At 47.9% G+C, this 16,495-nt stretch overlaps 1 protein-coding gene and 1 long non-coding RNA gene across 2 annotated transcripts in view; one reads left to right on the top strand and one right to left on the bottom strand.

The window, feature by feature from the left end:
• Nucleotides 1–16,495, top strand: part of LOC144150808 (ileal sodium/bile acid cotransporter-like) — a 288,230-nt gene that overhangs the window by 995 nt on the left and 270,740 nt on the right. The gene's annotated exons all lie outside the window — the stretch shown is intronic.
• Nucleotides 13,674–15,029, bottom strand: LOC144150853 (uncharacterized). Its single transcript, XR_013318584.1, has 2 exons — nt 14,943–15,029; nt 13,674–13,826 (listed from the first exon to the last, which is right to left on the bottom strand). It is a non-coding gene; the product is annotated as an uncharacterized LOC144150853 (long non-coding RNA).

The following is a 16,495-nucleotide window of genomic DNA, read 5'->3' as shown; positions in this document are numbered from 1 at the left end:
ATCGCCGGTGTTGATTCGATGCTGTAGCCGGGAGGCAGGAACGGAAAAGGAATGATCGCCCTGGGCAAAGTCGAAAGTCGAGGCATAAGGAGCGAGCGTTTTCAGTAGTTCGCACTGTTCGACGGACGAAAGGGAGTTGTTGATCATGCGCTTAAAGGCGGCGGTCAGGTTTTTCTGTCGTGGTATGGTCGGGGTTGTGATTCACCGCTTGAATGACGACGTTGACTTGTTCGTCGAAGCTGACTATCTTGAATCCACAGGGAAGGACTACTGGCTCACTGGATGCATTTACCGTCCACACATGACTACGTCCATCTGTGGCCTGGACCAGAGCTCGGGGCACCAAAATATTTTTCTTGACCATGTTGTTCGCATCGCCTTCAATTAAAATAGTGCAGCTTTTCGAACGAAAACGAGCAGAGTTCACCGGAATAAACGAAGCTGCCGTAGCTGGTAACAGGGTGTCTTCAGCAACTGAAAGCACACCTGCGCTGGTCTCGCTGGGATCGTCAATTGGTGTGGGCAGAATTTCACTCCGGAAAGAAATCTCGCCAGTACCACAGTCGAGCGTAGCTCCGCTGTCGCGTAGGAAATCTATACCCAAAATAACATCATGGGTAGCTTGCGCCAGCACAATAAACTCCGTCCGGAATGCCTCTTCACCAAGCGTAACTGTCGCGGAACAAACGCCGATAGCGCGTAGATGCTCGCCCCCGACACTGCGGAAATGAACGTTGCGATCACACGCAAACATAACTTTGTGTCCAAGACGATTCTTGAAAGAAAGGCTCATAACCGAAACTGCGGCACCAGTGTCCACTAAAGCTAACGTTTCTACACCATTTACACTAACGATCGCTTTGTTTTTGACATTATCACAGGTGGGGGAATTGGTGAAAGCGACCGTCTTGCGACCTCACCCCCGTGGGTCGCAGAAGCTAGTTTCCCAGCGTCGGCGATCCTCGCCTTCCGCGCGGCGAGGGTGATCGGGCTTGGTGCGTACGTGGAGGAGAGAAGCTGCGGTCGGACGCAGGCGAGTCGTGGCGCATGTTGCTCGACTGGCTGGACCGGTAGAAATTTGAAGTCGGTATAGTCGTGTCGTAAGGCGGGTTGTTGCGCATTGCCGTAGGTGGTCTCGCGAAGTGTCCTTGAGGCTGCCGTAGGCGATAGGGACAAAATCGGGATATATGACCGGGGAGGTCGCAGTTATAACAAACAGGAGGCGGTCGGGGCGCAACATATCCTTGGTAGGGTCGTGTGATCATCAGGAGGTCGGCGCGGAGGGTCACTATTGGACGATGCAAACCTCCGAAACGGGGACCGATTAGCCCGGGCTCCAGAGCGTTCATTCCGAAAAGTGGTTGGCCGACACCTCGAACTGTCCTCACACCAGGGCATCGGAGGCTCTTCTGGTGACTCTTGCAATGCACACTGATGGTAGACGGGGCGTACTGGAGCGGGACAATGATGTCAGGGCGAGTCGCGGCAGACACTTTGCTGGCCAAGCTCTTCTCTGATAATTCTGCGAACCAGTGACGCGATATCTTCGGAAGGGTTCGAATTGAAGTCCACACTCGCTACGGTGGTGACGTTTGCTAGACGACCGAACTTGGGAGCAATTCGTCGCATCTTCAGTGCCTCAAACGCCCTGCAGTGGCGAATCACGTCCTGTGCAGTCACAAGGTCTTCCTTCGTTATTAAAAAGTTGTACGCGTCCTCAGCAATTCCTTTGAGCAGGCGACCCACCTGGTCCTCATCGGACATGCTACGGTTAACCAAGCGGCACAGCTGGAGCACTTCCTCGATGTACGTTGTGCAGGTTTCTCCAGGAACCTGGGCTCGTCGCGCGAGAGTTTGCTCAGCCTTTTTCTTTTTGGCGCCTGAATCCCCGAAAGACTTCTTAATCTCGGTAACAAAGTTATCCCACGTAGTCAACTTTTCCTCGTGGTTTTCGAACCACACAAGGGCGGTTTTATCGAGACAAAAGGGCACGTTGGCGAGCTATGACGCCGGGTCCCAGTGGTTGTACTTGCTGACCTTTTCATAATGTTTCAGCCAATCTTCTACGTCCTCATCCGGAGCCCCCAAAAACTCGCGCGGTTCCCTCGGGTAGGGCCAGATGCTCACCCTGGTGCAGCGACGTCAGTAGCTCGGGTGTTCGGCATGCCGGTCTGTCTGGAGGGTAGCCCAGCAATCCGCCTGCTCCGTCAAGAGTCGTCGGTTGTTTCCAGGGGGTGTCGATACCCGGTTCCTCCACCAATGGACCTCTCCCGGGGTACGTCACGCGGAGGCCGTGACGTCACGGAAAGCGCACGTGCTGGGTGTGGCCGGGAGGATGGTTGGCAAAACATTCGGACCGGCGCGCGGAGCGTATGCAGTGAGGCTGCATTAGACGCGCGCAAAAGTGGAGTTTTTGTTTATGTGTTGGCTTTTCTGATGCCAGTGGGCTGCTGTGCTCTCCCGCTACGCAAATCTTGCGAGCAGAATCAGCGGCATCAGACTTTTCGCAGTCACCAAAGAGGTAAATTCGGCGTGTATTGTGGATGCGCGCAATGTGCCGAAAAGGCTGGCAGCCAAAGCAGCGACATGGTATGCTCTTACTCATAGCAAAATTTCCCATTCTCGAACTTCTGCTGTTCTCCAAAGCGCAGTCATACCGTCTACATTGGCAGTCCGCGCTGATTCGTGCCATGAAATGATGCTGTTTACCAACCATCTGCTATCATGCAGCACCAGCTGAAATTTGGTCAAGCGAAATATATAGTGCCGGGGGTGGGGGGCAGAGGGAAATTTTCTTGCTGAGAAATATTGTCATGTTTTGAGGAGGTAGAGTAGTGTATTAAAAACACAATGAATGCCTAACCTTCTTAGGCGACGCGAAATAAATGTTTAGACGACGGATCCGCGATAGCCGCTTGCCGCCAGATCGACAACGGCAACTTTGGTCTTTTGGGGGGATCTGTTCTAGACGAACGAAATTCATTCCTTGTAAGTGCAATAAATTTTTACCTTGATCAATTATATTCTGCCTTGAGAATTCGGCAAAACAGAGATGCTTGCCGTGCTCACATGTAGCATCGTTCTTCTTCTTAGGTGGTTCGGGTGAAAAGGAAAAGGAAGTGCACTGGGGTATTATTGAGCCCAACTGGGGGCTCACCTGCATACAACCCAGTGCGGTGGGGAGAGGGAGAAGGGGGATATAAAGATTAGAGAGGAGAAAGGGGGTGATAGAGAGATAGGTAGGCGAGTAACAAGAGCGAGGAGCCTCGACGTGGATCTTCGTGAAGCAGCAGCAGTGGCGCGTCCAGCAGACTATCGTCTACAGGCGCTGGGCAAGTCCTGTGCCTTCGGCGCGAGATTGGCCGCTCACGCGACTCGAAAAAACTAAAAAAATGTGTTTGCCCTAAGCGAACAGACTCAGTGAATGTATTCTTTTGTTGTGGCCTCCCGACGCTGGCGTATGCAGCGGGCGTACAAGGACACTAACTTTAACTATCATGAAATAATGAAAATTAGTTCAATGCGCTGTCGCAAGCTATACGCACTAACCATATGTGGTAGCTATGTTACTCTCACAATGACGATGAACCATTTCGCGATTTCACTGGGAAAAAAAGTAACAAAACAATCGGTCAACCACGTAGAGAATGACATCATCGCGATATTTTTATTGGAATAATTTTTGGCTTTTGGTCTTCAAATTTTTGTTTCGTTGCTGCTTATTTTACTTTTTAATTCTTTCATGCTTTACCTTTCTTTTTTCCCCTCGACATGAAATCGTGTGTACGCCACTGTCTCCGGGCGACACAAAGGGACCAAGAACAGGGAGCGTATACGCTGCCTGAGGAACCGCGCTTAGCTTAAGCGGACCTCGAAAGCAACATTGATGAGCTTTCCTTGGTATGTGTCCGAACCCAAAGAATCTTAAAAAATATCCTTGGAATGCGTCACAACAGCACCAACCTTCAGAATGACTCATTTAGGCTGTTCTGTCGCGCACTAATTATCCGAAAGCGTCGCCCTTCAGTTGACCTTACGGTAAACGAAAGTATTGCGGAGGTTGTAGATGCGGAAAGCTTCATGGAGGTGCGACGGCCACAGCTAGGATAGCTAGACCCCCACCTGCAATGTAGGCGGCCAGTGACGGCCCGAACCAACGGCACATCGTTCCTTTCTGGCGCCGCGCGGCCAGGCCGGGCCGTCGGCGCAGGCGCGTTCTGCCAACCGCCACCGCACTTCGCGGCCGCCAGCAGGCGCCACCCGTCGCGCACGTGCACTTCGTGACGTCACGGTGTTTACATACAGGGAGAGGTCCATTGACACGGTCGTAGGGAATAAGATGGGCTTTATTAAAGATGGGGCGGCCAGTGCGCAGGGAATTCGTAGGCGGGGAGCGGTGAGCACAGAGCGAGTAGCGCGCAGCACCAACGTCTTCCTCCTCTTTACCATTCGCGGCCGGCCAGTTCGTTTTCGTCGTCTTCTCTCCAAGTTTCGTTTCTTCCGTTTCCATCGTAACAATATATATAAATGACATTGTAAACATTCCAGAAAACACTAAAATCATTGTATGCGCAGACGACACTAACGATTTTTTCTCAGACCGGGCTTGAGATGACTTATACATAGAGCAAACAGTGCGCTTGCGCAGCTGAACAACTGCAGTACGATAAATTCATTAACGATAAATGCTTCAAAGACAAGGGCAGTGCAATTTAGGCAAAAAAAAGAAAACAAAGCAATTATACTGGTCGTACGCCTTACTCTCGGTGCTTCTTGCGTGGTGCTGGTTCCAGTAGTCAAAAGCCTTGGGGTTATTTTTCATGGAAATATGCTTTGGAATGATGACACTGCGCTAGTAATTACTAAACTGTCCAGGACAGACCGCATACTATCTCGTGTAAGTTTTCTACCCAAAAACATTAATTTCCTGATTTATAACTCGCCCTTTTACTCCACTCTCACCTTCTCATTTTTGGCATGGGGAAATACTGTAGATTACCGTTAAGAGGCACTCGAAGGGACTGTAAAGATTTGTTCGTGTATCAGAAATTGGTCTTAAGGGTTTTTTTGCATTGTAGACGTTACAATAGAAAAAAAAAGTCTTAACCATAATGTTCATCTTAACCGAGTTCGTCTTAACTGTACTACTGTACTGTACACTGTCCACTGTACTACTAACATTAACCTTACAACGCTTCATAGACTACAAAAAAATACAATTGGCTTAATTTCAGCTTCGCCTTATCACGCTCACACTGGGCCCATTTTTGATAAGCTTGTACCGAAACCTGTACCCAAACTGCACCAAGCGAATCTTATGTCACGTTATCGTGCTGTTCTAAAACGAAATGATCCGTACATACAGGAATTCATCAGGAATCACCTTCACTTGTTTTTTTATATACATCAAAATGTTTGTGGTATTTTTTTCGTTTTTCCTCGTTTTTTTTCTCTCCTTTTCTTTCTTTCTGTTACAGAGCGTGCGGTGCGTCAACGTTCTCATTGTTGTAATGTTTTTTTTTTCATGGTTTAACTTAGGATTTAACAAGCTACCGCTCCGTTTTTCGCTCTAGCAATGGATAGCAAGGGTGTAGGCCTTTCTCAAGTCTGGAAAAAGGCTTTTTGCCTGCACCCTCGCGTAACTGTTTCTTATGTAAGTGTGTGGTGCCAAATAAACTTGAAATTTGCAACTAAAACAAGGGTAGAAGCGGTCTGGAGAAAGGGCAGTCGGAAATTTTGGAATAGGCAGACGCAAAAGTCCATAAGATTTACTGGTTGGATTTGGGTGGACAAATAATTTTAGTATAATGAGTAACATTCATCCACAAGCGGAGTAGTAGAAAACGGACACTGTATAACTAAAAACGAAATTGGCATTACTCTAACTGACAATCCAGGTATTGTGAAGACGTTTAGGAGCTAGGCAAGGTTAGGAGCAGCGACCATAGATGGTATGCTGCAGGATGAGTACGGATACCAAAACCTAAAGACGGAAACCGGAACCGAACATGGAGTAAAGTAGAGCCAGTACACACGCAAGAGTTTAAAATAACACTTCAGAACGAATTACCGCTGTACACCGGGGACAATGAGCATGGCGGAAATATAACAAAATGACGATTTAACGACGGTAATCAAAGAGACAGCAGTAGCCTCAAGAGAAGCAGAATCTAGGAGAGAAAACGGCAAACTAGGTACAAAACGAAGGTACTCATTTCGAAACGTAGACTACAACGGAGATTTTAAAATTGTTATTATTATTATTACTGTTGTTATTACTGTTTTTGCTAAGCCCCCCGTAGGGCATGCGCCACGCTTCCCGTTAATTCGCAACAAGAAAGAGGAGGAGGCTGATGGCAACGCGTAGATAGCGCGTGGTTCGTGTTGTTAATGAGGAAGTAAAAACAGTGGCTGTCAGGCGTTCCAAGCTGATCGCACTTTTTCGCCCATATCCCGATCCTCGCCGGTCAAGCTCCCAATTCCTCCTCCCGCGGACTTGCCACTGGACGCCCGCACCAAAGTGTTTTCGCCCGAGCCCTACCGCCCCCCGGTGCCAACCTTCCCGCTGCCACTCCGCGCCAGCACCGCTAAGGAGGCCGCTACAGACAAGATATTGGGCGACAAAAATCCGCCGAGGGCAACCCCTCTGCCGTTGCGGCAGTGGCTAGCCAGTGGCTAGCTAGGCCTTTTTGAGGACCTGCTCATCCAGTTGGTGAGTGGAGGCTATTTCATAAAGATTCCGCTGATTAGCGAGAGCGGACGCCGCAGCCGCCAGTCGCTGTAGGGGCACGACTCCAGCAGGAATCAGAGCGCGATCTCTTAGCGGCCGCTGAGCCCTCCGCAGTGGTGGCCGCAGAAGATTCCCGTGGCCCCACTCCACCGCCACCGCCGTTGCCGCAGCAGGAGCCACCCTCCCGGCAACAGCGAGAGCCCCGTCTCGCAGACGGTACTCACTCCGACAACAAACCGACCTACCAGGAGTGTGGCAGAACGATGGAGTTGCATCAGCTCCTTTCACAGCATCTCAAGTGCCACAGCCACTTCAAGCACTGCCTGTGCACTTCTGTCACTACGCGACTACTGTCGCAGTGCATCAAGCAGGTTCCTGACGACTTTGATGGGCTGCAGGAACTTGTGGAGTCCTCAAGTACAGGCTGCCGCACGCGGACCAGCAAGAGCCGCCTCCACGCACCGTCAACCTTCGATCGGAGCTTCGCGTGCAGAGCGTCGGCACCGTCGAAGCAGCAGCCTCGGTCTTCTTCTCGTCTCCGCCCGACGGAGACGAAAACGACGGCTTCTGTTCCTTCACGACCATCGACGAAGAACCGAGTTGTCTCGACGCAACGGGCACCAGCCTTCAGAACCCGGAGTCCTTCACCCAAGCTCCTGTGGTCGCCCGGCGGTCAATCATGATCTGCCACCATAATTGACTACCCGTGCGTCAAGGACTTCTGAAGCAAGTACTTCAACGACACGTTCGACCTCAAGTACCACACAGGGACGCACGCTGGTGTCGTCCCCTACAAGTGTGCCAGGCAAAAATACTTGCTAGGCACGCTTGCGTGGATGTTGGCTTCGAGTGCTATAAAATGCATACGATATAGCTAATGGGGCATGTCATACATCTGGAGTAACAAGTGGTTCCGCAGGGATCAGACACTTGCTGAACGCAAAGTGTGATTATACGAGTTCAAGTGTATTACCTGCTGGATTTACAATGAAATTGTGTTGAGTGAGGTTTGGTAAATAAACAAACTCGTGTATGGCACCCTCTTTTGAATCTGAACTATGTAATGTGCCTACAAGATAATTTAACTGTATCCCTGGGAAACTAAACTACAATCATGCGACAGTTTTAATGAATCCGAACATTTCCAAGATCACCGAGTTGCTCGCGAAATGCGCAGGAGTCATATTTTGGGGCTTCATATAAAAGCTTCATTTAAAGATTCATATGAAGCTTCAGATAATTGTGCGCATGTTGTGCGCATCTCAACCCATACACTCTCGGTGTAGATTTTTAAGTCCCTGCAACGAACAACGTTCAGCACCTTCTTTACGGCAATGAGAGCACCGGCCGCCTCCATATTTAGCAGAAACATGATCTCAATTACTATTGACTCTAAACACTTCGCATTCTGGAGGAAAATATTCTGCTGAATTGAAGTTATGTTTTAACCACGTCTCCGTAATACAAATCCCGTCGTATTCATTCGATAACACATTTTCAAAAAAAAAATGGCAGGACTTTGTTGTCATTCCTTTGACATTCTGATAACGAAGGATTGTGATCATGCATGCTCATTCAGGAAGATCATTTATCGACTAAGTTATTAGCTTTTCCATTAGAATGCAGCTTAATATGGCCGAAAAAATGGCCGAAAGATGCAACAAGCTGAAATGTCCGTCTTTCACAGAAGTGTGAAAGGAAGAAAGGAAGAGTATGTACCATACTTCGAACGCAGTTTCGTGTGGTTACCGAGAGCGAGAGAGAGACAGGGAGAGAGAGAGAGAGAAAACTTTTATTTCTGGAGAGGCTCAGTCCTAGCGAGCGTCCCTTAGGTGGGACAGGCGCGCCAGGTAATCTTGAGCCCTAGTGGAGGTCAGGAGCTGCAGCTCGGGTGAGGAGCTCCCGGTCACCTCCAGCCAGGTAGTGGGAGGGTTGGGTAAGCGGAGCGGGGGTAAACAGGGGCATTTCCGAATCCCAAATGGCGTGTGGCGTGGTATCTCGAGCGCCTCATGCCTGGAAGTTTGGGTGGGGATATAATGCGGGATAGATGTGGTGGAGGACGTGTCTGGTGGGGAGGGAATGGCCCCAGAAGTAGACGTCTCGCAGCTCGGCGCACGAAACTCCCGCGAACCCTTGCTTACCTTTAATGACCTTACCACACACTACCGCCTACAGCGGCTAGAACTACCTCCCCCTCACACGTCTCTCCCTCCACCCTTAGACATATTATGGCGGTTACCGAGACCTCTGGAAGCGATGCACGGAGAGCGCCAGTGATATCTGTTAACGTTGTCGAAGGGTCTAACTCTGATATAAAAAAAAATGGCCGCGTATCTGCTCCTTTCATTGCAAATGCCGACGGAAGACAATAGTCACGAGAGCTTCGCCGCTGCGACATTCCACAATAAAACACAATAAAAACAACGTACTCTACTCTCGCTACCAGACCACTGCTCAGTGGTGATCTCTGCGCCCTCAAGCGTATTTTTTTTCTTTCTTTTTATTTTTTGTCTTTCCCGCGATGGCGGATTTGTTGTAGCGTATGTGCGGTCGTCGCTTTTCAGCAGCGGCGGGTTAACAACGGATCGCCAGCGATGCGACATGGTGAGTGTGGTGAGTACATACGACCAGTTTGTTACGATTCAATGCTTTTAATACCTCTACGCTTCCTTCTTTGCTGTCCCTCCCTAAACTGTTGTCGCGAGGTTTCACACTCGATCCGCGAGGGCAAATTAAACGGACGATCATTGTAAATTTACCGCAGCATCTAATGACTGTTGGAATCCGTTGGCATTAGCTGTTAATAGTGCCAGTCTTTGGTGTTTCGCAGACAAGCTGGTTGCTCAACCTGAATGCAAACGAATGAAAACGCAGCACACATTAGGTAGGTAGGAAGCCAGCGACGCGGATGAGACAACTGGCTGCCTTGGCATTTAATTACAGCAAAATGTTTGCACCAAGAAAATTGATGAGCTATAGCGATCGCCATCCATCACGTTAAAACCACATTCTCGCAATCTGTGTTCCTTAACTGAAAGGTACAAACGTTGCTTTGTACATTGTTCGCGACGCTGTTTCGTCTCACTTTCGCAGCTTTTTTCAGTCTCTCGCAGGGCATATTGTCGCGGCATTAGTCTAGTATGCACTCGTACGGCTAAAGTCAAGCCTACGGATTTTCACGCGATGAAAGACTTCGCAACCCCTTTGGCTCTTACTCGGAAATAATGTTGGGGCGTTGCTATACCCACCAGCACACAATAAAACAGAGTACAGTGCACGTGCCACACACTTGTCTATAACAGCGAGTTCATCTTCATTGAACTACTTCTGAAAACGGCGGAAACAAGCTTTTACAAAAACTGTAAGGCCAAAAGTGGTGGGTAAGATTTAAGAACGCCATACCATAGTAGTTTTCTTTATATCCTTTTCGGGCGAGGAAGGATGAGGCTAGAAGTATGACAGTTGTGTTATAGATAAGTGTGTTGCTCTCTGTACATACTATATCACCGGTGGTTAAGGAGCTAGGGATAAAGGAGTGACAAAGAGGGAAAGGAAAACTAAGTTAGCTATCATTTTTGACAAGTGACTTTAAGGTACCCGCAACATTTTTGAAAGTACAAGGACAGTCTCACCAAAACTGGGAACCCTGCATGATTTAGTAACGTGACGGGTTGGCCTAGTTGATATTCCATTGCTCGAACAGTGGAGGGCAATAAAATGGACAGGGACTGTGAAAGGACAACACAAGTGCGCTACTACAACTGCAGTTTATTATACAGACACTCTTTTTTAAAAACAACCTAAGGACAAATAAAACTGTGCAGAAAGAAAAAGAACAAATAAAGGGGTAATCACGTGTGATTAATTCTGCACGCTCAGACACCCATCAACCCATGCGCCATTGCAAAATTGAATTTCAGTTCAATTTCTCTGCCTGATGGTGCAAGTGATGCACGCCAATACACCTGTCTTATGCAGTCTTGAGTATTTGCTGCTTCTACTTTTTATTTTTTCATTGTTGAAGTTTGCGAATCGGCATAAAAACTACCTCCCTACTGTGCCGATCGCTCGATCGACTGCAGCGGGTGGAGCTGAGATTGGGTAAACCATTCAGGCATCATTGCAATGTACGTGGGACCCACTGCAGTGGCTATAGTGTTGTGCTGCTGAGACCAAGGACGCAGGTTCGATTCCCGGCCATGGCGGCTGCTTTTCTGATGGAGGCGGAAAGCAAAAACGCCCGTGTGGTCGAGATTCGGTGCATGCTAAAGATGCCCAGGTGGTCAAAATTAATCCCGAGCCCTCCACTACAGTGTGCCTTTAGCGAAGGTGTAGCTTTGGCACAAACCCCACAAACAATTATTCAAGCATTGTACCAGGTGAAGAAAAAATAATGTAAAAAGGTAAATAAGTTTAAATTGTTTTCCGTTCATGCAAATAAATTAAACATGCTGCTGGTCATAACGGAAATTTCAGGGTTCAGTTTTTTGGTATGAAGGCCTCTGGTACTAGTGCTCCCTTTAGTACGTGTGATCAAATGCTGTGTGCTGGCCACCAGACCCACCCGCAGCTTGGAGAACATCTTGTACAGCCTTCTGCTCAGTTATTGTTGGCCAACTGCTAAGGCCCCTGTTGTCTACCTAAGAGCTGCTTGAGAAGTAGTGCGTGTGTGTGTGCAAGTCATGCAAATCAGTTAGGCAGGCAGGTGAAAGTGTTATTTGGTGTGTTAAACCCGAAATTAGACTGCTTATCCTTCCGGTTTATCAACCATTCTTTGGTGCTGTCTTCATGTGGCACCCAATTTGTGCTTCCCATTATAGCTACTCAGGACCATAGCCAGATTTTTTTTTTGGGGGGGGGGGGGTATGGATTTTGGGAAGGGGGTAGTTTTCCCGAAGGCAACAGTAAGTATTGCTTACATGCTGCCTGTAAAAGGTTTCAGGAGGGGTTCAAACCCCCCCCCCCCCTCTGGGTACGGCCCTGTAGCTACTGCATGTAATTCAGAGTTCAGCTGACCATCATCTGAAGTGAAACTTTGCTTCTTTTGCAGCTGACCATGGCCACGGTGACTGCGACACACTGGGCCATCTTTGGATGTGCAGAAAAATGGAGCAATAAATTTGTACACTTTAATAACGAAATACTTCTGTTGAATGGTTACCTGTGCTACCAGAAAACTTTTCTTTGAGATTTATGGGCCGATCAAAATTCATCACATAGAGGTAATTGCAGGTCATTATTTTCTAGTACCAGGGTCCTTTCACCCGACCGTGGTTCCCAAGAAAGACACGGAGTCCCTGGAAAACCACACCTTTACTAGAAGTCCCGTTCCCCCAAGGTCCGATCATCAGCAGGTCACGCTGTGCACACCTAGTCCAGCACTGTTGGCCATGTTCTAATCCAGGCCATGTCGTGCCACATCTTTGTCTTCCCCTGGGACATATCCCGTGGGATTGACCACCGCCACCATTGTCCGGTTACACTTTAAAACGACGCGCAAGGAGCAGTATAACGGATGAGCAGTTGTACACAAGCAAATTACATAGGCAAAGTTACACATGCCGTGATCCCCGGCTAGTCATCATTTGTCTGGCTGAAGTGCAGAATAAATGTCTTTCCATTTCTGACCATTTTGGTGTTGCCGAGTCACTTCCTCAGCAAGTGTGACAAGGTCATGCGAGGCGACAAAATGAGCCATAATGGAGTAAGGGATACAATAGGAGTTGCAAGTTGTTTGTTTAGTTGTTTGTTTTCATCACGTTACTATTAGTAGACTACCTATAACAAAGCTACCTTTTCAGTTCTTATGAGGTTTCACTGTAAATGCCACAAAAAAAGTAAATCCCTGTTACTCAAAGGGGCTTACTCTTCATTTTTTCATGAAGAAAAAATGAATGTTTGGTTCATTGGAATGACTGCCTCAGTATGACACTAGCACGCATTATGGGACGCAGTGCAACTGGCTGAGGCCAGCAAAAGCAAACGCAAGTTGTTAGGCAGGGCTTATGAGCTTGAAAAACAAGGTTTTTTTTTTCATTTTATAATAGTAAGAATCGGGTGAACAGTGGAACTTCAAAAACTTATGTAAACTAAACAAAAGTACCAGTGTGCACTGTTGTACTGTGCACACTATGCTTGTTAGAGCTGCTCAGCAGTATGGCGCTTTGGAGTTTTCTCACAACACTGGCCGATTGGCGTAAACGACATCGTCTTAGATGACCCTATTTCTTGAGCATACCCTATATTTCACGAAACGATTACTACATGCTGTAACAAAGACAAGCCAGAAATACAAGTGAGGTGCAAATACGCTCAAAAACAAAGTGAGTATGGACAGTGGGCCTGAGTGCTATTCATGCGCCATCTAGAGGATGGGCGGTAAACGAAGCAATGAAATTATAAGGCATTTATTTTGCCACAGGGCATAGATGAGGGAGTAGGAGTTGATGACCAAAGTTAATTGAACATGAAAATGTTCACTTCGCAGATGAAGTCCAAGAGGGAATGATGATGAGGCCCATGTATCCATGAAGTGTATGCAGTTGCGTCGCCTACGTGGAGGCCTGTCACCGCAAGATGTTGCATCCTTGTTGGATGCAAGGCAAGGTTTCCCTATCCGCTGCAGCCCTAGTTAACGTGCTCAACATTCATTTCAAATACCTGCCCTGGATATATCATCGCTGACATCACAAGACACTATTTAGCGGGAGGATTGAAACTTTGGCTTAAATTGTGTAATCTCTTAATGAATAAGGCATCATTCGCTGCTTGGCAAGCAGTAGGGGCACTATAAGACACCCAATGTTGTGAGTGAAACTGGTATTTTGTCCTAATGGCCCCTTTAAGGCGAATAAAAGGTTTTCTCTACAACAGGATTTGTAGCAACTGTGAAACTTAGCAAAGAACTGTAATGTTGTGGCACAGCAGATAAGACGAACCATGGTTGAAGGTTATGAGCGATCTATTTACAACATTTACAAAATGGCCATGAGAGAGTCAGTGCTGGCTTCGCCCCCACACAGCTTCTCCCTCGTCATTGTCATCAATGGTCAGCCATGGGAATTTTCGTCCACCATGCCCCGTGACAGAATGGCACCTGTAAAAATCAAGGAATGGTCAGGGTTACTCATTAAAGGCCTTAAAGGCCAACGGTACTCACACTTCAGCTCGGCCAGATTTATCAATTTGTAGTAAGTACCACCCAACGCCGCCTGTATAAACATTGCCTGACACGGAAGGGTAGGGACGCTTAGCTCAGCCACTCATCCGCTATGTGGTGCGCGCCGGCGGACATTTCGCCTTACGTCACTGCTCTGGAGTCGCGAACGCTGCACCCACTTCTATGACGTGTGTCTGTCGGCTTGCCTGTTGGGTTTCAAGAGCCGTTTCGCTCACATCTTAGGCCGGACGGGGCGATAGTTCTGGGGCGCGCTGGGGATCTTGTTCAACGTGTCGCTCGCTTTATACTTGCTGCATTTTCCCAAAGATAACCGACGGAGGAGGAACTGAATTATATGTGTAAGAACATATTAATTGTCAGGTAGATAAATAGTGAACAGAAAAACGATATTTTAGGAAGGCACAGCCATTATTTTACTGATGTTTTTTTTTCTCTCTGGAGGATTTAGGGAGGAAAAAATTGCCGGCACATTTTTCATTCAGGCGCTCGCTTCCACCATTACTTTCGAAAAATATCACGTGCTTGTATCATAATGAGATGTTTATATGGAGAACATGCAACAGGGTTGCCGCTATTTAATACTGCAAAAATTCCTGAACAATTCGCAGGTTCTATGTTTTGATGCATAAATAAATAATTGGTTTTCTTCGTTTGCTGGTGTGATTATTGGACCTGCTTGGCACGCTGATCATACGCACGCACCTTGACAACAAATTTGTCACGTGTTTATATTTGGCAGAGGCATAAACAGTAATATTTAACAGCCTCTGAATGCATTGCAACACCACAACGAATGTGATGCACTGTGCGGAAGAAGCAGGACATGGAATATTATTGGGGCTCTTCGATTGTGCATAGTCTGTAGACGCTTCCTCGTATTAAGTCCAAGGATCGTTCGTTTAATTTGTCCTCGCGGATCGAGTGTGAAACCTCGCGACAACAGTCTCGGGGCGGGACAGCAAAGAAGGAAGCGTAGAGGTATTAAAAGCATTGAACCGTAACAGACTGGTCGTATGTATTCACCACACTCACCATGTCGCATCGCTGGCGATCCGTTGGTCAACCGGCCGCTGCTGAAAAACGACGACCGCACGCTACAACAAAGCCGCCATCACGCGAGAGACAAAAAAAAGAAAAAAAAAAGTACGCTTGAGAGCGCAGAGATCACGACCGAGCAGTGGTCTGGTAGCGAGAGTAGACTGTGTTGTTTTTATTGTGTTTTATTGTGGAATATCGCAGCGGCGAAGCTCTCGTACAATAGTCGACTGGCGCCCCTGCCATGTAAACGCCTCCCTTCTCTTCCCCGCTGACCTCTCATGCCATTCCTCTCCCGTATCGTTCTTCCCAAGGTAGCACGCTAGAGGTTTGTTCAAGTCAGTTAAAATTTACCGCGTTCTTCTGCTCCAGGCCGGGTGCCTCGGTGCCGTATGGCGGAGACGTGCGTGATTCGAGGCACCCTGCTACAATGTTTATAGAACCATGTTTCCCTGCTCCACGTGCATTCCAAGCGAAACGTGGAACCTATCTAGTTGAACGTTTCGTTGCTGGTGCCGTTCGATTTCTCAAAATTCCGCCGGGAGCTATAGTGGCGCGGGCAACAGCAGGCAACGATATTGTGCAGTTGATGTAGTATTTCATTTGATATCGCAAAAAACAAGCATCCATAATTTTTTTAATAAAGGCACACTGCAAATATTTCTTATGATTTGATTTTCTGCCTCACATTTTTGTAATGTTTTGTTCTTGTTCAACAATTTCGACAACTATGAAGACTGCCACAGGACTTAGGTGTTTAGGTTTGGCTGTGGGTATATAAGGCTATTGCGCAGATTCAGTTTCACTTTGGCCATGTGGCTGAATCGAGTCACAGACAGACAGACAGACACACAGACAGACAGACCAAAATTTCTGTGTTTAAGTAGCCCAATAAAGACTATCGTCTTTAAAAGGGCTCGCTCTTTCGGAAGTTTCGGAAGGCAGGGTACAGAGTCAAGCTTGCTTGACTCTTTACCCACACTGGCTTTCACAAGTCGTGGTTTGGACCCGCCGGTAGGTCCCTTCATGTCAGCTGACTTCTGCAGTATTCGGGAAAATGAAAGGTGAGCATTCGTAGCTCCCATAACCGTCTGCTGACGATGAACACTGGCCACCCAAAAGGTGGGTGGTTTCCGTATGATTCAAAGGCACTGGCGCATCACAAACTGCTCCGTGGCTGGCGTGTGCGCAAGGAAACTATTCAGTCGATCCAGTGACCGGTGGAACAAGATGTTTGCGCTGTAGTGCGGTGTTTTTTACCAGGTGGATGCGAAAGCCTTCATTTTCACTCTTTAGCTGACGCACGGCAGACAACAACTCTTCTATCTTCGTGAGCAACGTCGTAACCAATTCACGCAACTCAGCGGTCCCGCGCGGATCGGAACGACTGTTGGTGCCAGCTGGCAGTGACTACCCGCCGGCAAGTTGCATATCATCCGCTCCATTCCGCCTCGAACAGGAATGACACTTGAACGTACTCACACCCTTGGTCATGAAGAATTCATAGCCCTTGCCTTCCACGTTGATACACTTGCAATTAAAACGGCTTC

This window comes from Haemaphysalis longicornis, unplaced genomic scaffold, assembly GCF_048455015.1.
Source record: "Haemaphysalis longicornis isolate Haplotype H1 unplaced genomic scaffold, Haemaphysalis longicornis Haplotype H1 scaffold_1, whole genome shotgun sequence".
Taxonomy (NCBI): domain Eukaryota; kingdom Metazoa; phylum Arthropoda; class Arachnida; order Ixodida; family Ixodidae; genus Haemaphysalis; species Haemaphysalis longicornis.
This window is presented reverse-complemented; position numbering and strand designations above follow the sequence as displayed.